The sequence below is a fragment of the Mesocricetus auratus genome, unplaced genomic scaffold (genome assembly GCF_017639785.1).
Source record: "Mesocricetus auratus isolate SY011 unplaced genomic scaffold, BCM_Maur_2.0 Super-Scaffold_100023, whole genome shotgun sequence".
Taxonomy (NCBI): domain Eukaryota; kingdom Metazoa; phylum Chordata; class Mammalia; order Rodentia; family Cricetidae; genus Mesocricetus; species Mesocricetus auratus.
In genome coordinates this window covers 8,380,658-8,400,304 of record NW_024429204.1, presented here as the reverse complement: position 1 = coordinate 8,400,304, position 19,647 = coordinate 8,380,658, and the positions used below count along the sequence as shown (strand labels likewise).

The window sequence follows — 19,647 nt, the reverse complement described above, 5'->3', positions numbered from 1 at the left end:
TTAATATTGATTGATTAGATGCAGTGTCAGAGTTCTATTAAGAACATCTGAAATGGAGAATGCCTAGGAAACTGGGCACATCCATGGTAATACTAATATTTCGTTTCTAGAGAGGGTTTTTTGTTTTGTTTTGTTTTTGCACATTTCTCTGGGCTTGAATGAAGAAGATCGAGTTTCAGACTAACTGATGAAGTACAAACACTTGTGTTCAGATTCTGTTATTTTTGCACATGGATACACGGCCCTCAGGGGACTTCCTGATTCCTGGAGCTACACCTTAGCTTTGGGATCTCCTGAATCACCCAGCTGTAATGTAACAGTGAATGTCTGTATCCAATCCTAACACCTCCTGATCATCCTCTTCCCCCATGGGTCTCATTTGTCAAAAGTTGGCTATGAAATATTTGGAGCAAGAGTCTTGTTTTCTTCAGTGCTGAATAATCACATCCTTTTCACTATTTCTGATTGTATTTGAGTTTTATGCTAAAAGACTCTTAGAATACTTGCAGAGACTGGATTCTAATTTTAAAACAACCAATGACATTTACCTTACAGTAATAAGCTTGGATAAAATATCACAGTGTTTCCTATAAATTAAGCTTAAACCTATTTCTAGCTATTGTAGACACAGAGTAGGTTAGCAAATCTCATAACTAAGAATTACGCTTTGTATCTTTCCTTTATGTGTCATAGTCATGGAAAGAGAAGCCCATTCCAAATGTGTTAACAGGACATACTTGTTTATATGTACAAATGGATATATTTATATTTTATTTCATATGCTGTCTTGCTAGCACTTAAATGGCTGAAGGGTTGAGAGTTCTAGGCCAGGATCAACTACAGAGTGAGTAGTCAAAGGAGTAAAAAGAGAAAACCTGAAGCTTTTTTTCCTAAGTATCTGTTAATATCCATTATATATAATATTAAGAACTTAAAAACTATTTCTGAATTATAACAATACTTTACTAAGAAGAGATTAATCTTTTTCTGTCAATAACTTTTAAAGCATTGTAACAATTCGGCCTCTAAATATCAGAAATGCACCTGTGTGCTTGTTTGTAAGTGACAGGGTCCTGACTATGTATTTCAAGATGGCTTCAAACTTTTTTTCTGGGTTTTCAAAATAAGCCCTGGCTGTCCTAGAACTCGTAGACCAGGCTGGCCTCGAACTCACAGAGATCTCCTGCCTCTGCCTCCTGAGTACTGGGATTAAAGGCGTGTGCCACCACCACCTGGCCTCATATTCTTGATCCTCCTTTCTCTACCCCCCAAGTACTAAGTCTACCGATGCACCCCCAAACTCAGCTTTTAATAATATCTGTATGTTTTAGGAAGTCACACTTGGAGTGACTAACACTTGTCATCCAGCTCTCAAGAAAAAAGAATGGGGAATATGAGACCCACTCCTCGGACTCTTTGGCACTATACAATTACCTCTATGCTACTTTGGGAGGTCTCAAATCTGTCCAGGCTTTATGCTTTAGGGCATGGAGGTTTCAATGCGTTACACACTCTCCCTTTCTCTCAGAGATGTTGATATGTAATCAGTCCATTTCCTACTTGACAATTGTAACAACAAAACACAACATTGAATGCTTATTTGTATCCGAGTCGTGGTAAATTGCTTAGCCTGCACCTTAATTTTAACAACAGGTGATCGTTCCATGCTCTTCAACCCCTTGGGACTCCCCTACATCTCAGACCCGAAAGAACGTTAATTTGACTAGTGGTTACATCAACGCATACGCATGACACAAGGCCACCGTGTCCCATCTTCCTAACCATGCTCATGAAGCTTCAGCCTGAACCACATTCAAGTTCTCAAGTAGAATCCTTCAGAGTAGTTTTGATTCCTGTCACTTTCCTCAAGGGACCATCCTACAGCTAGCCCTTGCTCCAGCTAAATCTATCCTGAAGTTCCTTTGTTTCTTACACATTTGCTACTGAAAGAATCACACAAGCCTAGGAAAACCTTTGTGTGGTTTAACTAAAGTTAAAAAGAAAGAAAAGAAATATATAGAGATAGATATATAGATATATTATTTTGAGCCTCATTGTGTTGTTCATATTTTATTTTTTATTACTTTCCCCACTTTCTAATGGATCCCCCTTCACAAATTCATGCTTCTGAAACCTTACTTTCATTATATAATATACATGAAATTTCTAATCTCTTAATGCCAAAACTTTCTATCCTGATACACCAAGTCCATTGCAGTTTGACCAGAACGGTATACTTCAGTCAGGCAGGTGTACTCTCCAATCATTTTCCACTCTCTCCCACACAGAGCCATCCTTGAAGCCTTTTGTCTTTTAATTGCCTCGTCATACGTGCGTCTTTGTAAGCTCTCCCTCGTGTATTTAATTTCCTTCATCATTTGGTGTCCCATTTTGGTTTCATTTCAGTAGCTCTGCCCTATGAGCAGCATGCATTAATCTCTCCGTATGGAACTTACACCATCCACTACTTTTATTTTTTTTAGCAACTTATTTATTTATTTTACATCCCACCACAGTTTCCCCTCCCTTGTCTCCTCCCAGTCCCTCCCCTCCCCTCTGGTCCCCCATCCAATCCTCCTCCATTTCTATTCAGAAAAGGGAGGCCTCCCATGGATATCAACAAAACAGGGCATATCCAGTTGCAGTTGAGACTAAGCATCTTGCCTTGTATTAAGGCTGGGCAAGGCAACTCGATATGAAGATTGGGGTCCCAGAAGCCAGTAAAGAAGTCAGAGACAGCTGTCTGTCAGAAGTCCCATAAGAAGAACAAGATACACGACTGTCGCATACACACACAGGGCCTAGGTCAGTCCCATGCAGGCTCCCTGGTTGTCAGTTGGATCTCCGTGAGCCCCTGTGATCCCAGGTGAGTTGATTCCGCGGGTTTCCTTGACCTATCTGGTTCCTGCAATCTTTCCCCGTCTCTTTGGCAAGATCCCCCAAGCTTGGCTTAATGTTGGCTGTGGGTCTCTGTATCTCTTTCCTCATTTGCTGCATGAAGCCTTTCTGATGACTATTGGGCTAGGCATCAATCTGTGAGTGTAACAGAATGTCGTGAGGCACCATTCCATTGACATTTTTTCCTTCAGTTTTGTTTGGTTCTATCCTAGGTCTCTGGGCCATCCAGCCTCTGGGTCCTGGCCTTCCAGAGTATCAGGGTTGGGCTTAGCTTCCATTGCGTATGTCTGAGGCTTGGCCAGTCATTGGTTGGCCTCTCCTCAACTTCTGAGCCACCCTTACCCAAGTACAACCCATAGACAGGACAGACTATAGGTTGGAGGTTATGTGGCTAGATTGGTGTCCCAGTCCCTCCACTGATAGCCTTGCTGGTCACAAGAGATGACCAACTGAGGCTACATATCTACTTCACAAGGACCCTTGCTCGACTATGTTCATATCAGCTTTATTTGTAATACCTAGAATCTGGAAGCAACCCACATGCCCTTCAGCTGGAGAATGGATAAAGAGAACCTGGTATATATATATACACAGTGGAGCATTATTCAGCTGTTAAAAACAATGACATCATGAAATTCAAAGGCAAGTTGGTGGAACTAGAAAAAAAAACAATACCCAGAAAGAAAAGCATGATGTGTACTCACACTTACGTGGATGTTAACTATAAAGTAAAGGATAATCATGCTACAATCCACAGACCCAGAGAGACTAGGTAACAAGGAGGGCCCAAGGGGGAAACTCAGATCTCCCTGAGGAGAGATTTCATGGTGGACTGTCAGCACATGGGGATGGGAACATGAGAGATGGGGGGAGGGGTGGGGGAGAGTACTGAAATGGCCCACTAGGAAAGGGGAGGGTGAATTTTAGGGTCAGGTAGAAGGATCTACAAAGATGACCCCAGCTGAGACTCCTAGCAATTGCAGATATGTGCTACATCTTAAACTGTACTGCCACTCCAAACAGGAGTTTAACCACAGTTTTGCAAGATTTTCAGTGGCTATCTATTGCACTCTGACCAAAATCTAATTTCCAAACTGTTGGCTCTAAAGGCAGGACCTCTCTGTCTCTCTGTCTCTCTGTCTCTCTCTCTCTCTCTGTCTCTCTGTCTCTCTCTGTCTGTCTGTCTATTTCTCTGTCTCTGCCTCTTATTAAACTATAATGAATTGTTTTGTCTTTAAGAAGTACATGGAAAATCACTGATATTTTTCTAGGAGAAAGAAGTCAGTCGAAGATAATAAAAAAATACTTTTTAGGTCTAAGTTAATATTGAGTGGTAGTGAAATTTTATCTACATGATTCTTCAGAACTCTGACTTCCAAAGGCACGGGATGGCACATGTGCTCACATTCATGTACACGTGCGCACACACATACTTCTTTATGGTCATACTTTATATAATTATATTCACACAATATTCACACACAATAAAAACAAGCAAAACTAGGTGGTTTTCAACATTTGACTTATAGCAGTTGTTATTCTTATCCCCTAGTGGAAGCAGGGGTACAATTCTTCATGATAAACGTCTGTAAACATGGTTTACAGAACTTCTTCCAGAGGTAAGTGTGTGTGGTATTCATAACCAACATGAATAGTAGTTTTAAAGTCTAACTGTAAGCCAGACCTGTACTCCCAGCTATTCTAAGTGCTGAGGAAGGAGTACCATGAGTTCAGGAACTGTCTGAATGGCAGAGTCAGTTCCAGGCCAGGCTGAGCAACTTAGGAAAACCATCCATCAATATAAAACAACAGAGAAGGGCTGGAGAGATAGCTGAATCCTGGAGTGTTTGCCTACCATGTACAAGGTGTAATCCCAAGTTCTCACCCACAGATCCAGCTATAGCATTTATTGTATGGGTCTCTGAGAAGAAGGCTTTGACCATGTTTTAATTCATAAGAGGACATATCCCTTATTATAGAAAATATGATATAAGAATTTTGTACAACAACACATGCTGAGCCTTATAACTTTATTGTAAACGATTTGAATGTAATAGATAGGGCTGGTATTACCATTACTAATAAAACAATGTCAGTTTTTCAATCCTATCACTTCTCAGGTGTAGAGTTATGATGAAGCAAATGTTAGAGCACGGGGTACCAGGCCTTTGCTTCACCTCCTGTCCTGGAACATCCATTTAGTTTCCCCAGACTGCCTTCCCATCTATTTCTCAAGAGAGCCAAGCTGTTTCCCACCTCCACTGTTTATGTGCCAACCCAGAGCATACATCATCTCTTCTCCTAACTTCAGCCATGCCACCGCGAATGTTGACTGCTGCCCAACCCAGAAGAGATTTCCATTTTAGTCTCTCTTAACAACTGAAAAGCTTCCTTTACCAACTTTTTATAACTTTTAATGTTTCTACTTATTCATTTCTTTACTTTAAAAACTCCATTCCTATCAGATGGAATGCGCCTTGAAGATTGATAGTGCTATTTTGTTAGCTGTAGATATCCATTGGCTGGTACAGTTGTTGGCACATTTTACAATGAGTAAATATTAGTTAAATAGGTATCTTCTATATTTTAAGTGTTAGGCAATAGCTCTCTTTAGGTAGTAACATCATAATTTCTTAGTTACATAGTTTTTTAAGAAAATAGATTTTATGTTAATTTTTTGAAAACTTCAATAGAGGGATGTTTTGAAATAAAAAGATAATGAATAAAAATTACTTACTGCTCCTTTGAAAGAACCTGTACATATGAAAGGAGCCTAAAATTTAATGTGCATGTAGCTCTACCATAAGTTCTCCATTAACTACACCTCAGTCTCGATTGCAATGGTTTCTTCTTATCTCAGGCCCAGCAATGGCAAGTCAGAACATTAGGGCACTATTCATCTCACAGCTTATTCTGTGTGACCTTTGAGTCAACCCCACCCTTTCTCCATACTCCAATAACTGTTGTTTATTTAATGCAACAAAATGCCAACTGGGCATCAGTATAGGAACCCAGTGTCATCTAAACAGCGATGACTATGTCAATGCTAACCCAATGATGATACTCACTATGTAATCATGGTTCTGGGTCTCAACTGATCTGAAAATGTATGACTTGTGACCCCTTGTTTGATTTTCTCTCTCTTTTTTTCCTTTCACTGTTATTTTGCATCCAGAACTATCATCTATTTTATTGACAACCTTGACAACCAACTGTTTTTCTGTATTTTTTAATCACGTATGATTTAAATGTTGGGGATAAGGGTAAAACAAATGCATAACGGCCCCTTCAGTGCCCACTGAAATCTTACATCCCACCTACTCTGTTTCAATACTGGGAGGCGCTTTCAGTTTTACTGATGAGGCAATAAAGTTAAGAGAAAAATGGAAATATACTAAATATGTCACTAAGAATTAGAGTTCCTCAAATAAAGTTTCCTCCGGGCAGCAGCCGTTGAGCCCTCTGCCCAGCTGCCCATATTTTAGTCCAGTGACATACAGGCTTTCACAGTGAGCAGTTTGGTGCGTCTGGAGACAACTGGCCACCTGGGAGGAAATGTTTAGGTTAAAAGATCTGCATCAGAGGTTGGGAATGTTGAAACACGAGCAAAGAAAATAAATGTCTTGAGGGACTTAAACTTACAGCGAGCGTATTTACCCCACATGAATGTCTTGTGTGGTGGGGGGAACCCAGATATTTCACCTCTGAGGCAATAGTTGCAGCAGAGAGTAATGGAAGTGATGACAATCAAGGGGGTGGCTTGGGTATTCCAAGAATGATGCTTTCTTTTCAGTTTTCTTAGTGGAGTCTCTAGGTAAGGAAGTCTAAACTGGTCTCTGTGGGCTCTGCTCATGCAGGAGACATTGGGTCACTGCCTACAATGTACCAGATACTGTAATAAAAGATTGCTGACCTCAAAAAACAACACACGGCGTGATAGGAAAGGATTATACTCCAAGTATGGTATTTTGTGCTCTATATCACATAAGGGTCGCACAAAGGAATGAAGAACTTTTGATTGGGTGTGAAGAAGGACGTCAGAGAAGATGAGCATCTGAAGTCCAGTGACAGCCACTATTGGTTGCCGACGTTAGTTTTTAAGTCAAAGATGTTGGTGTAATCTCAGGATACAGTATGAGGAATGGCGATAATGAAAGTTCCAGGAACAGGTAGATAATCACTATGGTGACTGGTATCCCTGTGCTGGTAAGATTCAGAGCTGTCTCACTTCCTGTTTCACTACTTGAGAACTTCTTCTGGAGGGTACACTCACACAGGCAAAGAACACTCACAAGCAGAGTAAAACGGGAGGCCATGGGCATGTAAGCAAGTCATTAAGATGCCCACTTTTAATTGCCAGCACTGTCTATTTAATACGCATTCTTCATTTCATCGTTTGCCCTCTAAATAGAGCTTATTTTATTCGGGTATTGGTAGTGTCACAGCCAATATGTTACTCTCTTCAGCACCCAGAATGAACGTTGATTACTGTAAACTGATTATTCCATTTCTCTTATCATTGATTTTTGTTTTGTTTTGTTTCTCCAGACAGGGTTTCTCTGTATAGCTTTGGAGCCTGTCCTGGCACTCACTCTGCAGACCAGGCTGGCTTCGAACTCACAGAGATCCACCTGCCTCTGCCTCCCGAGTACTGGGATTAAAGGCGTGTGCCACCAATGCCCAGCTTATCATTGATTCTTTAAAAGTAGGAAATACTGAACCAAACATAATAGGTGATTTGCTGGGATTCTTTGGGGAAATTTTCCCTCAATTTAAACTGTGACAGACATGGGAATGTGTGTCTCTTTGGATACTTCATGGGGAACTATGGAAATGTGAAGCTTAGAGATGCAGTCCTCATCTTGAGTACTGACAGAAAGGTCTGTAGACTCGAGCCAGTGCATTAACAATGACAGAGGAGAAAGAAGGAAAACCCAGGCTCGGATAATTTCTTAAAGCTGCTGCTGAAACTTGGAAATACCCAGACTTCCTGAACATGGAAACAAGGATGAGCCCACTGACCATTTTAAAGGCATGTGGCAGAGGAAGGGATCAAGGTTGACTTGCCGTCCTGCTTGGATATGGATTATTGATGATAGTCTCTCCATCACTCCAAAGGAGGAGTGAATGAGCCAATGTCTTTAAAGACTAGGTTTCCTCGAGTCTGAAGATAGGATATGCAAGTGTTACGCTGCAGTGGCCAAGACAGGAAATCTAATGTTTTCTGAGATACAGTATTTTCCAGAAAAAAATAAACCTAAATAATTATGGAAGAAAGATTCCAGGGGTTGTAGGAGTTTCTTGGGTGAAGACACTGAGAGGGAAGAGGGTACCATGACATGGACCAAGGAGCCCTACAATTTATGTACCAGTTACAGAAAGCTAGGCAGGAAGAAAGGGAAGGGAAGGGGCCATTGACAGCCAGCTGCTTCCCAGGCACCTTTAGGATATATGAGTATGTCAGCTTCCTCTGGTACAAATGACAGCCTCTGTTTTCAAGAACATCTTTTCTCCCATGTTGGAAAACCCTCTTTGACGCATATGACTACAAAGATATTGACAACCTTTGACACAAATAGCATGGTTGATGATCAGTAACCCCCATGCTCCTATACAAATAGCTCGGTCACCGACCGGTTATACCCTATAGTAACTAAAGATATGATAAGAGAATGGGCATAATAACTGTTCCCCTTAATGAGATGTGTACATATGTCCCCCAAAGACCCTCCTTCCACGCAGTTATTTTCAGACTCACCACTAAGCCTGTCTTCTCCCTTCCCTGCATCTTACCTCTCTCTTCTCCCTTTTCCTAGTGCTGCTTGTGCTGATACACACGCAATCTCATTCTTTCTAAAATCCCCCCTTGCAGCTGTGCAACTCTCGCTGTGTAGGGACTCACGGACATCCACTGTGGAACCTCATAGATTGCTTGACTTCTGTATCAAAAAGCCCAACTTCCTCTATTCCTCCTCTATCCCTGGTCTCCTGGAAGCTGCTAAGGTCTCTAGCTTTCTTCTCTCTCTCTCTCTCTCTCTCTCTCTCTCTCTCTCTCTCTCTCTCTCTCTCTCTCTCTCTCTCTCTCTGTGTCTCTCTCTCTCTGTCTCTGTCTCTCTCTGTGTAACTGAAGACATCGGCCTTGGATTCCTTTCTGAGTCCGTTTTTAAATGCTTGTGTTGATCAGTCCACGAATCTGCAAAAGAACTGTGTCTCCCCCAGTGATACCATACCCCCACCTCTCACAATTATTGATATCTAAGGAAGGCCCTGGACCTACTGAGCAGGAATGGTACCACAGGGATTGACATAGTCTAATGCTGGGATGCTGTATACTCACAGGTAACCTAACTCAATCTGATGTCCGTAGGCCAGCTCTCTCTGGAAAGTTGCACACTGTACTGGTGTGTATGAGGGAGGGGTACACTAACTTATGTCCTGAAAAATTTGGAGGAATTGTACTTATATGTACACAGCTGTCTAGAGAAGTCTGTCCCCGTTCTTATTCCTGGTCCTCTTTCCAGTACTTGACAATCAGTCTCTGCCTTTTAGTAAAGAGAGATGGAATGCAGGCCTCACATGGCTGGGAAACTTTCATCTGGAAGAAGGAAAAATAAATCACTAAAAGATTTACACCATCTAGGTGTCTGGTACCAGTATAAGTTATAAGGATGGTATCGGGAGTAAGAGAAGCGTCCTACCTTCATAGAGCTTGCATTTCAGTAAAGAAACAGAATCAAATGACAGCATCATTCAGAGCGTGATCATCACTGCTCAAATGAAACACTAGAAATGACAACAGCACAGGGTCAGTCCAAGATTCAGGGACTATTTAGAAAGAAGGTTCTAGAGGTTCTCAAGAGATGCCAAAGCTCTAGCTCAGTAGTCTGCAAGGGAGAATGAAGAATGGGACGTGAGGTCCTGCATTAAAAAGAGCTCAGAATGTATCGTAGCATTCAACAGAAAGATCCTTGTAGAATACTAAGCAGAGAGTTGTTGTGATAGAATTTCCATTTTGGAATGACCGTAACATGGAGACAAAGGTAAGATAAAATTAGGGGAGAGACCAAACAAGCTAGAATCAAGATGGTGGTTGTCGATATACAGACAGAAAGATGACTGAGGTTTGGAAAGAGTAAAGACATCTTGGATTTGTGTATAGTGGTTTGCTTCTTTAACAGAAAAATGTGCGAAATGAGGAACATAGTATCAAACAAGAGGGCTGTGTTCTACATAATATCCTTTATTAGAACAATTGTTCTTTATTGTTAGAAATAGATTTTTAAAGGCATGTTCTACTTGTAATAATGATTGCTAATGGAAGCATACGGTAGAGCCAGTTGGAAAATGGAAAGGCACCAGCCTTTCGTTGGGCCTTTGGCATTCAGGACTCTAGCAACTATAGGCGGGCAGCACTACTCAGCCCTCTTCTGTTGCCAGGTAGGAACTCAGACTCTGTGCTGCCAGGGAATTTAATAGCCTATTTTTTCCCCTAATGTGAAATGTCCTGATTTTAAAGAGTTGGCAACGGATCCAAGTTAACTAAACAAAGTAAAATGAAACACTACGAGAATATAAATGAGGCAGGGGAGGAAACAGAGGAGGAGGAGGAAGAGACATCAAATGCTGGTTGGCTTTTAGTCACTCTGCAACGTACCGTTCCGCCACCTCTGCTGTGGGATCCCCGTCACAACCTGTCTTTTTGGTGATAAATCTAGGCGATACTACAGTGCTTGCGTTGTGGAAGGCATTATTCAAATCCAGAAGGTGAAAATATCCCAGAGCTCTTAAAAAAAAAAAAAAGAAGTGTTATTAACCAGAGCCCTGGAGTCCCCATGGAGAAGAGACTTGGCTGTGGCAAGGGTGATCCTTAACCTCTTGTATACTTTACAGTCTGCAAATCCTACCCTGTGGGAACCTCAGAAAAGAAGCCAAACTTTTCCATTGACTCCAAGGCTGTGTCAGCACATGGCAGACCCAGCAGGCCCTTTGTATTTTAAGGCTAAGGGTCCAAACAGCTGTAAATAGTTTATGCCAAGATCCCTACAAGTGTGACAAACACACAGCATTCTAAGTGCCTCGGGAGGCCAGTTAAAGCTAGGGGACAGCACAGATGAGAGTCAGGGCTGATGGCCATGGTGGTTTTTGCTGTTCTCTCCTCATCAGAAATGACGCTGGGGTTGGAAGTTACTTATACATGGGTTTGCTTTCATTTTTAGTGAAGGATTTTTGGAACTGTGTATTTTCTAAAGCGAAATGACTGCCTACATGTTGAATCCCTACATCTCCTCCTGCGGGTCCTCTCATGTGACTTGCTTTCCTCTAGATTTATCCAACCCAGGGAAGAAATTAATGGATATCTTCACATGTCAGCAATTGCATTACTAAGACCTGAAATATCTTTTGTGCTGTGTTAGAAATTGTTTGTTGAGCCTTTCAATATTGTTTTTGGCATATTGTCTCCCTTAATTCACAAAATCCCTGGCTATAAGATTAGTCTTTCTTGAAGGAATTCCATTTCTGTATGTGCACCTCTTATGTCCTGTTTTCATTATTTACAATTTTGGAGTATTCTTGAATCATTGTATCAGATTTATTTGATAACATGTTGTCATAAATTACTAGTGACATGGGATTGGGAAAGCCAAAGTCATACAAGATGAGCAATGGCCACACAGTGTTCTTGTGACTGCATGTACGATTGCCAGCTGCTGTGATACCTTAGAAACAATGGGTATAAATAGAAATTTACATCTAACTGGAGAATTATAGTGTGCTTTATATGAGGCAGCAACGCAGAAAAGAGAGATAAGGGTACTAATGCTGAAACACTGCCTAATGGAAAGCTAAGTATGTACAAAGTCAAATGAATTTTACTCCATAAGGAGGTAGTCTCATATTTGGCTATTTTTCATAAAATAGTAGGATTCCTGAGCCGGGCAGTGGTGGCTCACACTCTTAATTTCAACACTTGAGAGGAGGCAGAGGCAGGTGGATATCTGAGTTCCAGGCTAGCCTGATCTACAGAGCGAGTTCCAGGCCAGAATCCAAAGTTACAGAGAAACCTTGTCTCAAAAAAAGTTTCTTAAAACATAATGATCAAAGTCTTCAAATCAAATAATTATATTACTTCTAAAATGGTGTGACTTCTTGTTGGTTCTTATTGCCTATGTTTCCATTTATTTGACATATGTATCGCTAACCACTTCTCTTCAAGAGTAGCACTCCATAAAGGATAAAGCTGCACAAATAGTAAAATTCTATTTCTCAGTTGTATATAAAACTCACACTGGCCTGGTGGTGGGAGCACATGCATTTAATCCCAGAGGCTGGCAGATCTTTGAGTTTGAGGCCAACCTTGTATACAAAGCAAGATCCAGGACAGCCAGGGCTACAAAGAGAAGCCCATTCTGGAAAACAACAGCAGTAAAAATAAGTGAAGCAATATCTAAAATCCCAATTGCTTTGAGTAATTTTGTAACTAACTAACTAACTAACTAGCATCAACAACAATAACAATAATAATAAAATCCACTAAAATTTTAGCTGGGTGGTGGTGATGGTGGTGCACACCTTTAATCTCAGCAGTCAGGAGGCACAGGAAGGCAGATCTCTGAGTTTGAAGCCAACCTTGTTTACAGAATCAGTTCCAGGACAGCCAGGGATACACAGAGAAACTCTGTGCCGAAAAACCTAGAAAAATAAGAACAGAACAACAAAAAAACCTTACACTAGTTAGGGATTATTATCAGTACACTTTTTAATATGTTCATCAATCAAATAAAGTTATGGTTATGTTGAGAAACTGTGAATAAACTAAGAATATAATTAGGAATGAAAACACTTGGATAAGTTAGTGAAAATTAACAAAACATCATCAAGGGCAAGAGTTTATAAACATTAATTTTCTTTATATAATTGTGTAGGCAAGTTCCTTATTTTATTGTTTAGAATCCAAAAATCTAAGGATAATCCTTGGCTATCTTTTGCTCCATGATGAAATAACAAGAGCTATCCAGCCAGTAATAAATCAGCTTCATGTTGTCAATTAGTCCTGATCAGAGAGAAGCCTTGAACAAAACTGGGCCCACTCTGCTGTATGCCTTGCCAATTATACACTACTAATCTGTCTTGCATCAAGGCTACAGGACTGTTGGATTGATAATCTCCCAACCCCAGCCACAGGAGACAAACTCTTAGCATTAATCTCTGTAGATATTATGAATCTCATTCCCTGAGGACCCAGAGGTGAGCATACAATCTCAACAAGAAAAGCAAGACATAAGGAGACTTCTTCATGTTTTGGATTTGTGATAAAAAGAAAACCAGAAACCAAAACGAACCAACATTGATTGAGTAAATGCATGCCAAACGATGATTTTTGGAACTAATCAAGAACAAATACAGTCTAGAGACAGGGACATTTATAGAAGAAACCATTATACCTCTGTTAGAGTAGATTTCTCTGACATGTTCTTTGACGCTTTTATCAGTGATCATTTTGTTGGCCTCTGTGAAATTCTTTCAAGTTGATATGATGAAACAACTAGTTACTCATTTCTCCCATTTACCAGTTGTGTGTCTAGCCTTTCTATTCTTCAGCAGCCTTGTTAATGAAAACTCATTATCATAGTGTATGACTCAGGATTTTCGCATGGATAAAAGAAAATCTGAACAGAAAATGCACTGCTGTGATCCTTAGCTTTTGGTTCCTTTGCTATATAATTTTAATGAAAATTTTGACACAGTGTCGATCTATATTCAATAGCATTAGGTAAAGCATGTCTAATATATACATTTTATTAACTAAATGAGTTGATTAAGCATAAAATGATGCTACCCCAAATAAAATTTAAAATGAAATGTAACCAAAAGAAAAACACTAAGTAAACTTTGCCATTACCATTTTCAATCTATAGATTTTATTTTGATTATAACTAGAAACAGAAAGTAAAGCTAAGTTGGCTTTTTCAACACCAACCATATAAAAACAGCAATTATCCCCAATGTGAACAGAGAGGATTGCATGCTTGGGAAGTATAAGTCAACACAAAAACTGATTTTCTCTGTGCTTTGAATGTATCATTATGAGAAAATCAAATTTTATACGGTAGATAGATTCACATTTGGCACCCATTCATGCATAGACTTTTAGATACATAACAAAATAACAATTTAGCATGAGCATCTCATTTAGAAACTGTAATTGTTCTCTTTAGTGGTCCAGTTCTTAAGTCCAATTTCCATTCCACTCTTTTAAATGGCATTAAATTTCTGCCTCACTTATATTTAGGCTTCATTCTTTCATCAGTACATTGGTAATAAAATGACATTTATTGGCTAATTTTTATTAATTTTTGACTTAAAGATGCTTCATAGAATTAGGCTTATAGAGTTCAGGTCTCTTGAAGTATAATAGATAAATGAAACAGTGCCACTAGGAATGTGGATGGATATTTCTTCGTAAAAATACTGCTAAAAGAATTGTTCTGGGGGATAACCTCTTTAAGCCTGAGCAGTAGTTTTTAGCAATTTTTACAGCATCGAGATTACTAAATGATACATACATCTTGAAATAGTTACCTTTTTATATGCAGTTCTTAAGCTGGTTTTCCTATTCAGAAGAATACACAAATTTGAAGTAAGCCTGACTTGTCTTGTAATGATTTTGATCTTAAGTGCCCGTATGTTGAAGACTTGCTGAGGAAGATGATGAGGTCCAACCAGAGGCATTTAAGATCATTAAGAATGTCCCTCAGGCTTCTCTGGGGTTATGGGTTGTAGGCTGGGTATCTTTAATTTTATGTCTGGTATCCACTTATGAGTGAATACATACTATATTTGTCTTTCTGGTTTTCCTGGGTCTGACAAATGGGGAACTTGCTTAAGAACAAACTAGGCTCCCTTAATATAGGTGAAGATGGTGTGACTGGGACAATATATGAGGCCAATTACAGTGTGCCCAAGATCTAACACAAATGCATGAACTGACTTAGTGGAGACCATTCTCTATGGAGAGATACCTTGCCCAGCCTAGACACAGGGCTGTGGGGGTAGAGAGGTGCCTTGGTCCTGCCTCAACTAGATGATGGGATGGGCTTAGTAGACTTCCTAGGGGAAGCCCTACTCTCTCCATGGAGCAGATGGGAGGAGGAGGGAGTGGGGGAGCGGGAGAAGAGGATGGAGGGAGGAACTGGAATTGGAATGTAAAAAAATAAATTAGTACAAAGAAGAATGCCCCTCAGAAAGAGATTGAGGAATTCTGCCCACTGTTTGCTCCCTGGCCAGACAATTTTTACATTTTAATCATCAGCTGGGGAGGAGGATCTGAGGACAACTTTATGGAGTGGCTTCTTTCCATCCGCCTTTACATGGGTGCCTGCAGGCGTCAACCTCTACTGACCACACTTCTGTGGCCGTCGCCGTTCTCCACTGAGCCGTCTATCTCGCTGATCCTCTTGTTCATACAGGTAAGCAGCTTTGTTCCATCCCGTGCTTTCTGTCATCGAACTCCTGAATAGTAAGAGGAGTGATTCTGTCAACTCACAAACTAGAACTTCAAGAACTATGCACCGAAAACTGACCCTGTCTCTTTTATAAATTTGCTGGTATTTACTATAATGACAGAAAGCAGACTAAAGTCCCTTCCCTTGTAAGATTTGGATATTTTTGTGGTGTGGTGAAAGCTTTTACTCCACTTCAGTCATTTGGAAAGGGTTATGATATATGCCGGTCCACTCTCCTCATAAACAATAAAACGGGACTCGTGGCCTCAGAGCGTCTGTGACAATTACATGAGCTAATGCTGTGAAACACTTACATTGGACATTGGTGATTGTAAACTTTTAAATCTAATCCCCTTATCGCATCAAAGTCTATTCGTGATATGTCATTATTCAAAGACATCACTCACTTTCAGCTAGATATTGTATGTCATAACTTTTATTTTTCAAGTTACTTTAGCTGAGCAGCAACCAGCTACTGATGGGGACTTCTGGGGACCCCAAAATTGTCAGCCTAGTATAATGAGCAAATAAATACACTGGAAATGTAGGCACCTCCAGTTTCATAGGTATCCCTTGGGATGGGGGAGGGGGATGGAAAGTCTTCAGAATCCCGTCATCCCCCTGCTCCCAGTCCTGATCCCTTTTGACTGTCTTCCCTCTGTGACGATTCCTTCTTTGTGCATTTAACCTTCTGTCCATTCCCCAAAGCTCTACTAACACAGGGCCATTGGGTTACTAAGCCACGTTTCATTAAACGGAACATTTGAAGAGAGGGGGTATGTATAACCCAGAACAGGAAAAGCAGAAAGCTGATCATTAGAAGGTTGCTTTGAACTAAGCTTCCTCTCCATCTCTCAATATGCATCCTTCTTCTTCCATATGTCTCCCTACCTTAGAGGTCCAAACCCCAAATTTGTATGTCCATGTCCAACCAATCGAACGCTCTTATTAATATGTTATGCATAGCATTTTTGTGTCACAATTTTCTCTTTCAAAAATATGCACGTATATTTGAATATATTCAATACATTAAATATAACGAATGTAAGTGTACATATATACACACACACATATATATATATCAAGCTTAGCATTAAAAATTCAATAAATCAAGGCTAAAGGGCTATTGCCTTATCTTATTGTCTCTTGTTTTGTCCCGTTTGACTGTTGTCTCTTGGAAGCCTGCTCTTTTCTGGAGGAAATGCTGTGGGGGAGTGTAGCTGGGGGAGAAGAGAGGTGGGGAAAATATAATAAATCCATTAAGATGTTTGCCTAAATAGCAGGAAAGGTGGGGGGAGCAGACGCTTTCACTTAGAGTTCATCTTTTTAGATGCCTTGAAATGTTATTCAATTGCTTCCTATTGTTTCATTTCTCCTTTACCGCCTCACGTGTCTCTGAACACGATCATCTCAGATCAGCCCTACATCTATCTGTTTTTGTCTGACTTTGTGTTAGCACTATGAACTTATTTCTCTAATATTCAATATAATGTAGACCTAAATAACATTCTGAAATGAAACACTAAATACAGAAATAACCTGTTCCAAGTAATTGGAATAAATGTGCCTGTGTGTTCATCTCTCTCCCCTTCATTGGATTTTATAGCTTTAGTGTTCTTTGCCCTGTCCAATTACGTACTTACTGACAATGTACTTGGTTTTATCAGTCATTCACTCAGTGTTTCTTACATACTCCTTTGTAATAATCTTTGTTCTATCATAATTGCAACATCTTTGGAGAAAATTGACTCCTTCTATTTTATACCTAACAAAAATTTCTGTCTTGTTAAACATTCCATTTTAGTTTATAATAGTGCCAGTGTTCTTGACTCTTATTTCATTTGCAGATTCTCAAATTATTTGGGGGATTTTTGTTTGTTATTTTAAAAACATTTGAAGAAATTAATCAAGATTTTGTGGCATGAGGACAAGGAACTTGGAATGTTATGTTCTGATCATGTTACCCTGTCCAAATTCCTAAAGAGGTATTGGGCAATTAAAAAAAATTCTCATTCTTTGAAACTTCAGTGACGATAATAGATCATCAGAATATTGAGTACATTAAGGAAGATCATTCAAAGTGTTCTAAGACTTATTTAGCTTTATTTTATAAAATAGGATATTAACATGTACTGTTAAATTTTTAAATTATTGTGTATAGACTTAATTGTGCTCAATTTCTTCATTTTACCACCCCAAATAATTTGAGTCAAATGATAATGATACTACTAATAGTTAAGGTGGGTTTGTTTGTTTGTTTGTTTGTTTTGAGACAGCATCTCACTGTGTAGTTCTGGCTGGTCTGAAACTAACTAGCTGGCCTTGAACTCACAGAAATGAACCTTACTCTGTCTCCCCTGTGCCAAGATTAAAGACATATGCCACCATGCCTCATTTGGTCTCATTTTTTATCAGTTACAGATAAATAAATTCTATAGAGAGTATAGAAGATGTATTATGGAAAACAATATTAGGGGAAATATTTTATCATTTGTTTCTCTACATCTAAATGTGCTGCTTTTTTAAAAAATTAAACATTACCTACTGATAGCTTCCTGCTGTACTTAAGCAAATCAATCTCCTTTGTCTTACCATCTCTAGATATACACTTGTTTTTCATTGCTAACCTCTTTGCTATAGATGTGACCCAATTTAAGTTATTCCTTGTTCACTGTCACCATCAGTATAACTTTGTATCATTGTTCACATCACCATCAGTATAACTTTGTATTGTTTATTGTTGCCATCGGTATAACTTTATATCACTGTTCACTATTGCTACTAGAATAACTTTGTATCACTGGTCACTGTTGCTATCAGTATAATTTTATAGATGCCCATCAAAGGCATGTCATTCGCGGTGGACAGACTTGATTTTTCAATGTGACTGAATTCAGATCAGCGAGGGGACAGACTTTGAGGTATGTCTATGAGGACGCTGAAGTGAGAAGACACATCCTGAATGGGCTCAAAAGAAGGAAGAAATAAGCACCGCTATTCATCTCTCACTCTTTCTGAATTTGGACCCAGTGTGATCATGCTCCTTCAGTGTGAGCTAGAGCTGATGTCACTGCCATACATTCCCCACTGTCGTGGACTGTACTGGCCAATGTGGGTCAATAGATCCCTCCTTTAGTAAGCTTCTTTTGTCAGCTATGTTGTGACAGCAATGAGAAAAGTAACTAGTCCTGAAAATTAATACTGAGAGTAGAGCCGTTGCTGTGAAATGCCTGACTAGTTCTTAGACATTTGGAGCTGACTTGGGAGAAGAGAACATGGAAGAGCTTGGCATTGAAGTCTCGAAGAGCCTTAGAATGTAAAGAGAATTCGATGAGTACTTCTTATGGGAGTTTGGAAGAGCAGACGGATAATTTAGTACTGGCTTTAAAGGCTTGCTTCGTGAAGTTTCAGAGCAGAACAATGGTACCTATAGAGAACTGTGCTGGAGGACATTCATGTTACACTCTCCCAATACAACTTGCTTTGTTCTGGCCATGTTCTGTAGCACTTAGTGGAATTGCATTTAAAAGTAATGGAATTCGTTTGTTGGAGGACATTCAAGATGTCACAGCATTCAAGCTTGCAGCATGCGTCTAGCGCTCTGACCTTCTCCAGGTCTATTAGTGAAAGAGGACAGCAAATAAAGAGGAGAGAGATGGGAATGGTGCAGGGTGGAGACGACGGGAGTGTGAAAGAGCTGAAAGCTACAGACAAGGCATTCTTGGAGAAGGCAGCTGTAATTGTTAAACAGACCTGTGTCATTAAAGACAGCAGATTCTTCACGGGGACAGTAGCAAAGGCGTCCTGAGAGTCAGGCTCTACCTACCAAAGGCTCTAATTTGTGAAAGGGCTAATTCATTTGAAGGGAACTGATGCTGAAAATATTCCACTGAAGGGTGTTTCTGGCTTTCAAAGAATTCAATCCCTTAAAAAAAGTTTTGTAAAGAAAAAAAAACTCAGCCTCTTACACGCTCAGAGAACACTTCAGCTGCTTTGAAAGATGGCCAGACGACATCTTGAGCTTGCTGAAGAACTTGGCAGCAGACTCTACCCGGTGCTCAGTTTACAGGCACTCACAATGGAAGAGCGCAAGGGTGATGGAGATCTGAACCAAGGGTCCAGGAAGCCGCTGAGACCAGGCCATGTGAAGCAAGGATGGATTCCCTCAAAGGAACCCAAGGGGCCATTGCCTGAAGCTTGGGAAGCCTAAATCATGGTGCAGACCCCAGCATGTTGGAGCAGGCAG

General features: G+C 40.1%; 1 long non-coding RNA gene across 5 annotated transcripts in view; it reads left to right on the top strand.

Annotated features, from left to right (window-relative positions):
* The window catches only part of LOC121133687, an 81,756-nt gene that overhangs the window by 30,458 nt on the left and 31,651 nt on the right, over positions 1-19,647 (top strand). For 3 of the 5 annotated variants that reach the window (XR_005870645.1, XR_005870646.1, XR_005870644.1), the window contains exon 4: positions 15,184-15,365. This is a non-coding gene — a long non-coding RNA (uncharacterized LOC121133687). The remainder of the gene's footprint in view (positions 1-15,183; positions 15,366-19,647) is intronic. The other 2 variants (XR_005870647.1, XR_005870648.1) reach the window with 1 other exon arrangement.